The sequence below is a fragment of the Amblyomma maculatum genome, chromosome 2 (genome assembly GCF_055883805.1).
Source record: "Amblyomma maculatum isolate TAMU_Amacu chromosome 2, ASM5588380v1, whole genome shotgun sequence".
Classification (NCBI taxonomy): domain Eukaryota; kingdom Metazoa; phylum Arthropoda; class Arachnida; order Ixodida; family Ixodidae; genus Amblyomma; species Amblyomma maculatum.
Window position 1 is genome coordinate 156,916,353 of NC_139345.1, and position 14,071 is coordinate 156,930,423.

The window sequence follows — 14,071 nt, forward strand, 5'->3', positions numbered from 1 at the left end:
TATATATCTTCCAGCACTTTCACGTACGGCTCGTCTACCCCCTGATTTCGCAATGCCTGCATCACCGCCGAGGTTCCAACTGAGGCAAATGCTTTTTCGTAATCAATGAATGCTATGTATAAGGGCTGGTTATATTCCGAGCATTTTTCTATCACCTGATTGATGGTATGGATATGATCGATAGTAGAGTACCGTTTCCGAAACCCTGCTTGATCCTTTGCTTGATTGCAGTCTAAGGTTGTCCTGATTCTATTAGCGATTACCTTAGTAAATACCTTATACGTAACAGACAGTAAGCTGATTGGTCTGTAATATTTAAGGTCCTTAGAGTCCCCTTTTTTATGAATGAGGATAATGTTTGCATTCTTCCATGGTTCCGGTACCGTCGATGACACCAGGCACTGCGTATACAGGGTGGCCAGTTTTTCTAGCACGATATCTCCCCCTTCCTTTAGCAAATCTGTAGTTATCTGATCCTCTCCAGCTGATTTCCCCCTTTTCATAGATTCTAACGCTTTCTTGACCTCGTCCTTCGTCACTGGTGGAACGTCGGACTGTTTTTCTCTGCCGCCAATCTCGTTACGGTCCTGACTACTTTGGCTACTGTAGAGATCGGTATAGAACTCCTCGGCTACTTTGACTATCTTTTCCATATTAGTGATGACGTTGTCCGCCTTGTCCCTTATCGCATATATCTGTTTTTGCCTATGCCCGATTTCTTCTTTACCGCTTTAAGGCTTCCCCCGTTCTTTACAGCATGCTCAATTTTCTCCATGTTATACTTCCTTATATCGGCCACCTTACGCTTATTGATTAGCTTTGATATCTCGGCCAATTCGATCTGGTCTGTTGGATTGGAAGCTTTCATACTCTGGCGTTTCTTAATCAAATCTTTCGTCTCCTTGGACAGCTTACCGGTATCCTCTCTAACTATCCTACCGCCTACTTCTACCGCACACTCAGTAATGATATCTCTGAAATTATTGTTCCTTGCCTCTAGGGTAATGTCGCCATCCTCAGTTAGAGCTGAATACCTATTTTGTAGCGAGATCCTGAACTCTTCTGCCCTCCCTCTCACCGCTAATTCGTTGATGGGTTTTTTTCTTACTAATCTGTTGCGTTCCTTCTTCAGATTTAGGCTAATTCGGGACCTCACCATCCTGTGGTCACTGCATCGCACTTTCCCGATTACCTCTACATCTTGCATAATGGCGGGGGTTGAACACATTATGAAGTCGATTGCATTTTTAGTCTCTCCGTTAGGACTTTTCCATGTCCATTTCCGGCTCTTCCGTTTGCTGAAGAAGGTATTCATGATTCGTAAGTTATTGCGCTCTGCAAACTCAACTAATAACTCCCCCCTGCTATTCCTAGAACCAATGCCATAGTCACCTACTGCCTTGTCTCCAGCCTGTTTTTTCCGTACCTTGACATTGAAGTCGCCCATTAGTACAGTATACTGCGTCTTTACTTTTCGCATTGCCGATTCTACATCTTCATAGAAGCTTTCAACTGCCTGGTCATCATAACTACATGAAGGTGCATAGGCCTGGAGAACCTTCAGTTTATACCGCTTATTAAGCCTAATTACGATGCCTGCAACCCTCTCAATAATACTATAGAATTCATCTATGTTACCGGCTATATACTTATTGACAAGGAAACCTACTCCTAGTTGTCGCCTCTCTGGTAAACCTCGATAACACAGCCCATCCTTCAATAGAGTATATGCCTCATTCGCCCTCCTAACCTCAATAAGCCCTAATGACATCCCATTTCATGCCCTCTAGTTCCTCTAACAGCACTGCTAAACTAGCTTCACTAGCTACGGTTCTAGCATTAAACGTTGCCAGGGTCAGTTTCCAATGGCGGCCTGTCCAGCGGAGCCAGACTTTCTTAGCACCCCCTGCTGCGTCACAGGTCTGACCGCCGCCGTGCTCAGTTGTTCCGCAGCCGCTGGTGACTGAGGGCCGGGGTTTTATGGAGCTCATCATAGGAGGTTGCGGCCGATTACAGCACCAGGGTGGCCAACTCCTGTTCTGGTGAGGGAGTGCGTTGCCGGAGGTGCTCACCGGCATCAGGTCGCACCCCAAACCTGTGTGTGCAATTCCATCGACGCGCGGATTTTTTTTTTTCATCCGGTGGAGAATTGCGCGGCACCGGGATTTGAACCCCGGTTCTCTTGCATGCGAGGCGGATGTTCTACCGCTACGCCACCGCTGCTCCCTCATATAATATTATCATATCAGTTCAATGTCCAAATAAGAGCATAGAGACAATGTAAGCATCAGAGCGACGACAGGAACAGATGAGGACGCATACCCTGAGTCTTTTTTTCATTTCTACTAGGTCCCTAGAGGAGGAGTGCAGTTACCTGAAAAATTAATTGAAAAAAAAAGTACTTTATTTGCTTTGCTCAATATTGCAACGCAGGACAATGAATAAAAGGCTGCCAACCACAGCTTGAAAAACTCCCTGTACCTATTCTTCACACGGCGACCCGGCTTGAGCATTCGGAGAGGTAGTATGAGATTTCCAGTTTGTACACAAAAAGCAATCTATTAGAACAAAATAGTTACATACCGCCTACGTCAGTAGCATTTTACGAATCATAGGCACAGAACTTGGCAGGAAAAGAAAATGTTACATGAAACTTGTTGCAAAAAAAAAAAATGTTGAGTGCGAAACAAAAGGCGCGAAAACGCCAAGAAAAACATTACACCGAAATGTGAGGCATTACAGCTAATTATTTAGCATTTTTTTATGTGGTCATGTCATGTTTCGCAGGACTGTTCAGTTCCTTCGGGAAGTTGCAGCACAATGATTACGTATGGTTAGTGGTGCGGCAAAGTGGAAGGGACCAAAAGTTGCGGCCTTGCACTGGATAAGCAGGCGTGTACCAAATTAAATGGAGCATTTTAAGCATACAGTCAATGTTACCAGAAGAGCTGTCTTATACAAGCGTAAAAGTATAAGAGTGTATAAAGTCACTGGCCTGTCAATGGTAATTTTTTAGTACGTATGCATCAGTGTGCACATGCGACGGCATGTTAGCAATGATTTGCGCTAGGGGTTTTCGTGCGACAGATATTCTATCGCACTACAGACTCGAAGGCTGTACATGATAAATGGTTGAAGGGAAACACTGTAGATTAGAATTGTCACTGTTGTTGGAAGCCTGCTTGCGGGGACATTGGATGCCAGACGTTTTATTTTATTTACTACGAGCACTCTATACTAATAATTCGTCCCGAAAACAGATAGAGTGGCGTACAACCGTCAACTTCGCTATGATCTTCCACACAAACATACTCGAGATTGCGTTATTGCACTCAGCATCGCGACCGACATACCGAACGACATAGTGAGTACTCTTCAGCCAGTGAAAATGGAAAAGAATGTTTCTCGGTACGTCACAATAACCTCTGTCACAGCAAAGGAGCATCCCACCGCGAATTTGCCAGGAGAGCGAAAAAAAGGCCGCGGACACCCCTCCTCTCGGGGGAGGTTTTGTGCCAGCCGATAAAAAGCCCCCCACCCCCGAGGGGCCCCCGGAAAACCAGTTCAGGTGCCCAAAGGCGGCTCGTTTTCACAACATCGCCGTCCAGAGGGGTGGTTTTCTCCCCCGTGTGAATACCCCTTAACCGAGCCGCACGGACGTGTCTGACTCAGAATGCAAGGATCCTATAAGGCTGGATTCTGGTCTCCGCCTCTGGGAGGTCTGGGTTGGCAGCTAGTGCCAAATACATAATTTCAAGTGCTTGCTTCCTGTCAGACATCCAAGCGACCAGTCTATCCCAGCCCCCCCCCCCCTTCCACCTGCTACAACGATGGCCATGATTTTTCTCTCAGAATGCCGAAAACAGCAACCCCATAACGAGTGCGCCGGCTTTGTTTGCGCATGTTTTCATTTTGATAGTTCTACCTGGGCCCCTGGCCCTGCTAGTTCAACGCACGTGTGTGATTGGATTGATTGACGGACGGACGGACAGGCGGACGGATCCATGGATGGGTGTCAAGAGCGCCCCCTTTGAAACAGGGTAGTGTTAGTCATCCCCATGCTCAGCCTTTCTTTTTTATGCTTTTTACCTTATAGACAGCCATTCAACACAAACGACTTTACTTTTAGATACGGGTTATCTTTAAATATCCTTGTTTAATTTTAATTCAGTTTCCATGCGTCCCGTCCCCTCCCTGCTGTTTATCCACCAATCTTCCAAACATCTCTCATTAACTTCTACCGCCGATATATTCGCGCTTCCTTTATTACCTCTAAACCCCAGGGCCTAAGCTAGAGTGATTTTGTCCGGGTCGACATCTGGATGGATACTGCCACACTCTAATATAAGATGTTGAATTGTATCTAGACATCTACCGCACATAGCACAAGTTTCAGCGTCTTGTTAAACTTCCTTCTGTAGCTTCGGGTTCCAAGACATCCAGATCTAGCGTCAAAGAAAAGGCCGCGGCCTCTTGAGTTGAAACCTTCTTAATACGAGTTTTCCATTTTCTATATATGTCTAGGGTCGCCTTATTTTTCATTGAATTATTTCAGTTTTTAACCTCTGTGTTGTTTACGTGTCATTTAATGTTCCTTATTTTTCCCTCCTGCCGACCTACATACTTACTGGTTAGTTTTCGTATGCTTTTCCGCCACTGTGAGTCAATGCCTTTTCGGTATAAGCCTTTTAATACTTTACCTCCCTACTTATTGCCCTCCATTTTCTTGAGGCGTTCTTTGTACAATATTTTGCTCTGAGTCTCTCATGCCTCGAAAGACAACAAGCACAGGTCTCCCTGTACTGCTTAGTTTGTAGTTTTGCCGTGCGCTTCAAGTGCTTACTTTCCCACAGATCTCTTATTTATTTATAACCCTGACTGGACCTCTGCCCTTAAGCACACAACCGCGTTCCCGAAGGCATGTCCTGGTACTATATTCCTTTCCAGATACATTTAAGCATTTAAGAACGTTACTGGCTTCACGCGACATGTGCTCGCACAACGACGGCCAGGGAGAATCCGCCACGTCCGTTCCAGGCGAGCAGCACTGAACGTGATGACGACGCTCACAACAGGTCTCGACGGGTCTCACCGGCCGCCGGCAGAACGTCGTCTTTTATAAGGGCCAGGAAGCCGTTGGTTGGAGGGTGCCCTCCATGGCGCCGGAGGTCGTTGAGGCGCCATAATGTCTGGCATCTGCTCAGACAAGTCCAGAACGGACAAACGCCAAGGTTTCTCCTCAGTGTGTTGTTGCCATGCGGAGAAGCACCGGGCTTGTAAGCGGGCGTCATGCACTCGCCCGCACTGCACCCTCTCAACTCCTGTCGTCGGCCGCTGCAGGAGCCGCGGGAACCGCGGCTAGAAGCACGACCATAACAATATCTCCTTCAGTAGTCAATTACTTATTTACCGATGCCTTCAGATTCGAGTATGCTCCACAGAAATTACCTGTTGACGCTGTCCATAAAGGCCAACCCTTACAAAAATGGATTTTGAATTTCTGTTACCCACGTAATGTGTTTTTGATGAGTCATCAACCACTCAAAGGAGATTCAAGATTAGATGTGTTTTAACATCATATCCGCAGCAGACTTTCCTTTGAGATCACACATGAAGTTTTGTGCTTGGAAAACGCAACAGTATTTTTGGGTAGGATCTAATGTGGAAATACATTGACTTTCTCAAATGAGGAAATGTATACATCACTAAGTGAATATATATTATTTCTTTGTTAACTGCACACTTTCAGAGCCCTATGTTTTCATTTCTTGTTAGCCTATGTAGGATGTTGCCTAAGAAACAATTTTTATGTGTTTTAACATGAGATCCGCAACAGACTTTCATTTGAGATTACGCAAGAAGTTTTGTACATGGAAAACACAACAGTATTTTTGTATAGGAGCTAATGTGGAAATAACATTGACTTTCTCAAATGAGGGAAATTATACATCACTAAGCGAATGTATATTCTTTACTATGTTTTCATTTCTGTTTAGCATACACTGTAAAAACAAAAACAACTTTTTGAACATTTGTTTCATTCAAAACACGCTTACACCCTGCGTCTTGGGTGTTTGTGCCATTGCAAATCACTTCTTGCCAAGCGAATGGGTGCTGTGGTTGGACAATATGCTTGAGGGTGTTACGGGCAAGGATATTGTTGTGTACGCAAACCGACGCACTGCCACACCGCCTCCAAGCAAACGGACGCAAGGGCGCTCCATTTCCAATGCCTCCTTGCACCTGCGAGCAGGCCGCGTTTTGGAGAGACCAGCAGGGGTACCCCGGCCTGCGCCGACGACGACGCGCGGACGTAACCCGAGCCGTGCGTTGACTCGGAACTGGACAGTCCTGGGAGCATGTGCGCGACCAGGGCACGAGATGCAATGCCTTCTTTATAATGCATGATATTTTGCGTGTTTCTTAAGCTTTCGAGCTCCTTCTTGCTCTGCGTATAGATTAGCCGAGCCCTGCAGTCATCGCATCGCTTCCCGAAATGTTTAGATACAAATAAGATTTAGTTACCAGTAAAATAGTGTTGGCGCTGCTGCGCTTGCCGGTATTGAAGCTTGGTCGCACTTTTTTTCCTTAAAGGTTCGTGCTACAGCTCCGTGTTCAGCGAAAATTACGCCCAAGGTCGCAACCACCGAAGAGCCAGCGCTGATAAATTTGCCAGCGATGCCAAACTCGACATGTTAAAATGACTGCAGTGGACAGAATAGTGCGCATAGGTATCTAGAACATTACATGCAAGTTCTAATGGTCAAGAAATTGTAATTGTTAGAGTAGCCGCAATGGCCTGTACACTTCGAAACATGCTTCAAAACATTAAGTCCCAATCTTATGAATGTAGTCCAGAGATAAGAAGCAAATACATTACCAATGTTACCAGTTCTCCGAGTGGTCGAGTGGTTAGCGTAGAAAGCTACGGAGTAAGAGGTACCGAGTTCGTATCGTGCCAGAGGTGCAGTTTTTTTTTCGCTTAGTTAATTTTTTTTATTTTTTAGCTTTTTTAATGTAGTTGAGGTGCTTCGCTACGTTTTAGCTTTTACTTTTTATCCAAAAGTGAAAGCCATCAGGTGCTTATTGGTCAACACTCATGAACAACGCACAAGAAATGCATACCTTAGGTACCAACCAGAAACACGGTGGCCAACTTTCTTGGGAAACTCATCAAAAATGCATCAAGAAAATGTATAGAAATGTTAATGTGCATGATGAGGAATGTAATTAACATTTAATCAGAAACTCATTAAGCTTTTTTGTAAGGGAAATGCAGGCTCTCACTACTTCTATGCACTGGGATATTCCGAAAATGCTATCATCTAGGCGGCTATCACTCCTGAACCCGTTCTGCAGTTCGCCCAGTAGATTTTTACTTTCTATCTATGCCTGCGCTTTTAACTTCACTGCCTCATTACCAACCTATCGTAACTGACGTTACGGCGATCTGTCTACACGATTTATTGTTTTCCCTATCTCATTTTTCTTTATAGAATAAATTCATTCTACTCAGTCGCCGGCTGTCCGGAATTTTTTTATTTGCTATCACTGTTTCCAATGCCTTTAACAACGTGTCCTTTCGTCTTGGATCAAGTCCATTATCTATCTTGATTAGAATTTTGTCCATCTCTATGGCTGTACACACCGAAATATTGTCTCCGCCTTCTTCCAGTTAGGATTTTTCAATTGTAAGCTCCTTTCCTTCATGCTGTCTGATATTGTTGCTTCATTCGGGGCGATTACCCCATCATCGCGCCTAAATGATTCGGCAATAACTGATGTAATATATCCCATGCCGTTATCCCCCTCTAAACACTTTCCCTTGGCGTCCTGAATCTGTTACTGCTCCCTATGGTTTCTTTTACGCCGGCAGCTTATATGGCTCCATAATTTCTTTGCCGCTTCTTTAGTTGAGTCGCGCACTTCGGTCATCAAGCGATCTGTGTGCTGTTTTATTTTACTCTGCACGGGTATCTGCACTTCCAGTTTCTTTTGCCAACAGGATTCTTATTTTCTCTCTGTTTCCTCTTGAGATAGCTGTTCTTTCCTAACTTCTCTGTATTCTCTGAATTCACCCGGCTTCTTTCGATTTCCTGTTTACTTCATCAACTTTTCACCATTTTGCCAGCCAATGTTGCCACCAGCTTGGAGCAGTGCTCTTACCTTTCCACCAATGTAACTGTTTTGTTTGTCTATTGTTTCTATGGATGAGTTGTGCTAACTTATTATAATCCCACTCTTCCATGGGGTTTTTCTCTACAGTTTCCGCGATGCTTCCTGCTGTTAGCTCTAGTAGTTTGTCGGTTAAGTTCGCTTTTGGTTTTCGTGCTTCCTGATTTTTTTTTTCTTTCGACCAGGTGTCCATCTCCAAGCTAATACATTTATGGTCACTGCCCAATGTGCTGGCGTCTTCCTCCTTTATTTCCACCCTCGTGAGTTTATTGTAGATTCCCGGGGACATCAAGCAGTAATCAATGGTCGTTTGCCTATTGCGGAATTCCCACGTGATCTGGCCTTCACATTTCCTTTCTCTATTCGCAATAACTAGGTTAAACTGCTCACCGATTTCTAGCATTAACTTCCCGTTGCCGTTGGTGCATCCATCCAGATCTTCAATGTGTCCATTCATAACACCCAATAAGATTATGTTGGCCCCGTCTCCAAACTATTCGATATCTTAAATGAGACCTTTAACTGAATGCCTGTTTTCCTGTTTGCATTTGTCCCCTGTCCTGAAATGGTCTACCCCTAGCCATATCGTTTTACCTGCTATTGTTCCTCAAACCCAGACATATTTTTTGTTTTTACAAGTTGGTTTTACCCGTTTCCAGTTGGTCCTGGGGTGTCGACATACCAACACAACCAACCTTCTTCTCCGTTTTTGTTCTATTGCACCTGTTCCAAACATAATCTTCGATAACCGGGGGTTCTTCTAGGTCCCTGATGTGTGTCTCGCATATAATATATGCACCGACTTCACCGCCTCTTAACTGCTTTTCTATTTCTAACCACTTCGCTCTCTTTCTGCCGCCTTGGATGTTATGTAATGAAAAGGGGAGTTAAATTTATTTTTCTTAGCTTTCTTCCTACGTCTTCTTCTTGTCAGTTGATTGGAGTAGTTCTTCAGTACGATATTCTCTGCTTCATAGAGACGCCCTACGCTCTGAATTCTTGTCGAAACCCCAAAAAGCTACCGCATTATTTTTCAGGCCCAAGCCGGTCTCAAGCCCCACCTTGTGGGCGCCTCGGTACTATATCAACGGAGCTCTGGTGAGGCACCATGCCAGGCACATGCTGTGTGCTAGTGTGTAGCACCGACGCAAGGAAAGGCCTGATGATCTATTACAATGAGTTCTGGTGTGATTCAGCGTATCAAGTAACGCGTTTTCTTTTTTTTTTAATCTTGGCGAAGCCTTGATTTACGTAGTGACAACTTCCAAACGGTGTGTTCACAAAGTCCGACTCTAACGTTCTTGTCGCTGATGAACTGGCTGCGAACCGTATGATGCAGTCGGCGATTAGGCGCGTCTTCTTGGCGTCTTCCGAATCTTCTTGCTCCCTTTGACCGGCTTCTTCTTCTCTTCCCTCTTCTCTCTTCCCTTCTTCTGTAGTTCGGAGCAACTAGGTGCCATAGTTACGGTGCATGCACAGTAGTGACTAGCGACGTTTTCTTGAAATGCACCGCTGACTAGCCTAGTGTACCTTTCGCTACAAAAAAGTGGAATGCTTTATCCTCCACTTTTAAGAGTATGGCGTCATATTGTAAAAGGTATCTTCATTCATACGAGCATCCAAATTCTGGCATGTAAGCGCTTTCTATAAGAAAGTGGTTTCGAGATGAGCACCTTAGTAATTTTTAACAGATTTTTCGTTTGAGTTTGAGGTTTGAGTTTTTTTCTAGCTGATCACACTTGCTTTCGCGTCTAAAGATAGGCGGCGGGTGCCGCCGCTTGTTCACTTCATTAACATGAAGATCGGCCTCGAGTCGGCGCAGTGCTTTCCACTGCGTGGATGTCGTCGATGAAAAACGTCGCATTAAAACACCTCCCGCGAACGCCCCCGAACACAAGTATATTGAGTTGTTGTTGTTGACTAGAAGAACATTTAAATAAATTGCCTATGAACAATTTGCAACATAATGCTGAATATAATGCTCACTCTGGCCACCTCACGAAGATGCGTTGGCGCTGTTGTCGGCAGCGACTTTCGTCCGGTAGCAAACCATTTCAGTTGCTTTTGCCTACCGGGATGGCGGGGTAGTTTGCTGTTGCCGAAAAAAAAAAGCATAGCAACATATGCCTTCTGTTTGCGCTGCCATGGCATGTTCTAAAAGGCTCAGGAAGGGAAGTTTAGTAAGCTGGCACAAATTTCTTGCCGACGAAAGTCACCGTAAACGGCGGGCCGCAGCGGTGAAGCGCGAAGGCTCGATATATACCGACGCCTGCTCATCGAATACGCGGCAGACACTGTTACAGCTAAGCTGGAGCTTGTTCACCTTTACTTCAGAGCGGCCTACCTGCTCAATGATTGCGAATAACTCGCTTTTGGGCATCTTTACGACAGGTAATGGGGTATTGGTACTGCTTTGGGGCCACTGCGCATGTATCATGTGTTCACACATGTATTGAATTTCTCAAACACATTTTTGTTTTTTGTTTCTTTACTTCAATAATTGTAGATATCCATAGTGAGCTGTGGCGCGAACGATGTGCGTTGAACTTCTCAGCGGTTATATTGGATAACTAATACTCACCGTGTTGGCTGCAAACTATTTTAATCTATTTCGTGATGAAGATTGCCTTTGCTCGTTTACAGCCGCTGATTTGCTAGAATAGAACTGTATATTTTTAATACCGAGCGGTTTTAGTTGTATTCGCAGCGGCTAACTGCGAATGCGAGTTGTGGAGTTGATTGTCACCGAGCGACATATGTGCTCGTGATTCAGACTCTGATGATATTTACACCAACAAAGTTCTGCATGGTCCATTGTCGCATTCTAAGTTTATCCTACACTCAAACGCGGCCAGGGTGGCTGGAACTAAACTTGGTCACGAAACCACAGAAACACCGCGGCCTCTGCAGCTTGTAAATGTAATGCAAGCTAAACGCGTGATTACCTGCGAAGAAATCGCGAACGCAAACGGCGACAGCAACACCCGCGAACAGAGCAAATACAACAGGTACGGAGCCAGGCGATTTCATTGAATAAAGCTAGGATGAGAAAATCCGTGCAGCGCATACCCTCGGCACTGTGTCCGTGGTAGCCTAAAATCTCTTAACCATACAGACGCTCGATACTAGCCAGGGACTTCTTGTTTACCAACAACGCTCATTTGCCGGTCGATGCGAAGAATTATCCGACGGTGCAATGATGCTTTGAGCGGAATACTCCGCAAGTGGTTTGTGCGCTGTTTACGAGTAGCAAAAATCGCATATTCGACTAAAGCTAGTCGTACGGCTCCAAAGCTTTGTTATTCTCGACGTGTTTCGCGGGTAATTTGCTGAGCGAAAAAGCAAATAAATAAAATCGTCGCTCATTTTCTTTGGCAGACAGCAGCGCTTCCCTTTTGCGCCTCAAGTTTCTCCATGTAACGTGTAGTTTTTCCATTTATCGCTTTTGTCCTCCCTGCTGAGATACAGGAAATACTCTCAAGGTCTCGTGTACATGAACTGGACAGAATTCAAGTAGAGTCGATTATAATTGTAATTGTAATGCAAGCTAAAAGAGTGAATAGCCGCGAAGAAATCGCGAACGTAAACGCCGCCGAAAAAAAGAAAAAAAAAACAGAAAAAGAGCCAGTTTTGAATGGGAAACGTGTGACTGGTGTTTTGCTCTCGTACTCTGCGTTTTGCTCGTTACCTCTAAAAGGGGAGCCGACTCGCCTTTTGCCTGGTTCATGAAACCTCCTTGAGCTCGTGGTTATTTGGTCTGCGAAAAAAGCGCCTGCATGTCAGAAAAACACGCTCTTGGCAAGCTTAGCTACAGTGCCGCTCCCATGCTTTTTGCCTACCAGGTAGATCGCAGACTACCGCAGCGCCACCTCGGTTGCCTTGCTTGTTTGTAGACATGAACGAGGAGTATAAACTCGTTAGTGCTGCCAAGAATTATAATGGGCACGAAACCATGCCCCCAGTCCAGGCAATTATAAGCGATATGTTAACAGACTATTTAGACAATTTAGGTAGCTTAAAACGCCTGTAACGGAATGGGCTACCATTTGCTAGAGCGCGCTTACAAGTAACGCGCACTGTAGCACGGTTCTTTTTGTATGTAAAGGCGATGTTGATAATAAGCTCTTTATTTACTCTCAAAATTGGGAAACCAGCCGAAAGACTGGCTGTACTGCATAGAGGAGGTCAGCAGGGATCCCTTGGGACTCTGCGGCCTCCAATGCGCGCAAAATGAGCTGGCGCTGTTGGGCGAGCTCGGTGGTACGCAGGAGGGACTCCCACGCATCCACTGTAGCTTACTTGTCTGCGTTGTGTCGTATACATGTCCACATCATGTGAATGAATGTGGCCGGTTGTGAGCAGTGCTTGCATGTAGGTGCAACAAGATTTGGGAAACGTTTGCTTGTATATCCATGGGTTTGGAAAGGTTCGTGTTTCTATTTTGAGCAAATGGACGACCTCGCACCGGGATAGTTTCCGGTGTGCTGAGGGGTAAAGACACCGTTCGAGCCGATAATGCTGGAGGACGTCCGTGTCCGTCACCATCATCATAAGCCTGACTATACCCACTGCAGGGCGAAGGCCTCTCCCATATTTCTCCAATTAACCCGGTTCTGTGCTAGCTGCTTCCACTTGACCTCTGCACACTTCTCAAGCTCACCCGCCCACCTAAATTTCTGCCGCCCCCTGCCACACTTTCCTTCCCTTGGAATCCAATTTGTTACCCTAAGCGACCATCGGTTATCTTCTCTTGACACTACATGTCCTGCCCAAGCCCATTTCTTTTCTTGATTTCCACTAGAATGTCAGTGACTTGAGTTATTTCTATGACCCACGCTGCACGTTTCCTATCTTTTAATGTTAGCCTTACCATTTTTCGTTCCATAGCCCTCTGGGTTGCCCTCAACTTAAGTAGAACCCTCTTGGCTAGCCTCCACGCTTCAGCCCCATAGGAGAGTACTGGTAAGATGCAACTGTTGTATACTTTCCTCTTGAGTAATACCGGTAAGCTGCTAGTCCTAATTTGCGAGTGCTTGCCAAAAGCGCTCCATCCCAATCTTATTATTCTTGTTATTTTCTTTTCATGGTCCGGATCTGCGGCTACTACCTGTCCTAAGTAGACATATTCGCCCACTGCTTCCAGTATTTCGCTACCTAATGTAAACTGCTGTTCCTTCCCGAGGCTGTTGAACATTACCTTACCCTTCTGCATATTGATTTTTAAGCCCACCTTTCTACTTTTCCTGTATAGGTCATCAAGCATTATTTGCTGTTCATCCCCCGAGTTGCTTAGCAAGGTAATGTGATCAGCAAATCACAGATTACCGAGGTATTCTCCATCTACCCTTAGCCCTAACTGCCCCCATTCTAAGTTTCTGAATACTTCTTCAAAGCAAGTCCTGAATAATACTGGGGAGATCGTATGTCCTTTCCTAACACCTTTCTTTATGGGAATTTTGTTACTTTTTTATGCAAAAATATGGTTGCTGTGCAGCCACTATATATATATCTTCCAGCACTTTCACGTACTTTGCATCTACCCCCTGATTTCGCAATGCCTGCATCACCGCCGAGGTTTCTACTGAGTCAAATGCTTTTTCGTAATCAATGAATGCTATGTAAAAGGGCTGGTTATATTCCGAGCATTTTTCTATCACCTGATTTATGGCATGGATATGATCGATAGTAGAGTACCGTTTCCGAAAACCTGCTTAATCATTTATTTGATTTTAGACTAAGGTTGTCCTGATTCTACTAGCGATTACCTTAGTGAATACCTTATACGTAACAGACAGTAAGCTGATTGGTCTATAATGTTTAAGTTTCATAGCGTCCCCTTTCTTATGAATGAGGATAATGTTTGCGTTCTTCCATGGTTCCGGTATCATGTATCGGT